The sequence below is a fragment of the Dufourea novaeangliae genome, unplaced genomic scaffold (assembly GCF_001272555.1).
Source record: "Dufourea novaeangliae isolate 0120121106 unplaced genomic scaffold, ASM127255v1 scaffold165, whole genome shotgun sequence".
Lineage (NCBI taxonomy): Eukaryota > Metazoa > Arthropoda > Insecta > Hymenoptera > Halictidae > Dufourea > Dufourea novaeangliae.
In genome coordinates, this window is record NW_015374045.1 from 8,391 (window position 1) to 9,447 (window position 1,057).

Consider the following 1,057-nt stretch of genomic DNA (forward strand, 5'->3'; position numbering starts at 1 on the left):
TATGTGTATGTATAGTATATATATTTATATATTAATAAAAATCACGAAGAACTTCTTTATCTTTGTCTCTTTACAAACGTTATGTATCACCTAATGGAAATTTGTACACAAATTTTCATAGAACATTTCTCTCTTAATTACACGCTCGTTCTGCTAATCCTTATCTTCGTCGCTTTGGCTTCGCGTCGACTAACGCGCGTAGAACTTTTCTCCACGCTGTCCGCGAATACGTTTCTCCGTATATTCGATAATCTAACGTTCTTCCATCCCTTATCCCTCTTCATCAAGCATTACAATGGTAGACACATTTTCCGGGACAAGATTTCGGTGATCGATCTTACCCCGGTTTCCTTCCGAACTTCGGGATCGTCCTATTTTCGTTCCGCGATTACATCGCCGTCCACGAATACCGCTAAAAGGGGGAAAATCGAGTTTTAGAAACTCGAAGTCTCGACGAACGCCTCTCTCCTCACCGAGTACGGTTTGTCCATGGTGTAAAGTAACTTCGTGCGCGAATAAATAATACCACGAGGGGTTCTCGCTCGCTCGATTCTGGAGACGATGAAAGAGGAAACGGTGGGTTCGGTTACGAACAATTATCAATTACGTGCGCGTGTGGAACAAAAACGAGCATGTAGGAACTACGCTATGAAGCCGCTCTCCCTTAACGAGTTTGCGTTTCTGCGCGCGTAAGAGAAAGGATTCTGGTCCGCTTGATCTCCTGCGAGTCATCGCTCCGTAGGTGCAAGGAAACGAAGAAAGTACATACAGAGACGTAGGACTTAAGAACACACGGTATCCGTTCCGAGGACATTTAGAAATTACAATGAAATCACTCCTGGATCGTCCTCTCGGTCGGACTCCGTAGGAATCGGACCATCGAACCAACACTTGTTTCACTACGAGTAACTTCAAACACGATCGACGTAATTCTACCTACGGTTTTAATAAAAAAACATTACATCGAGACGAACATACTCGCGTGGAGTCCTATGTATCGCTAAAAGGGCCACGTCCCGCGGACGATCTCTCTCGTTCAACCTATACGACTTATGGG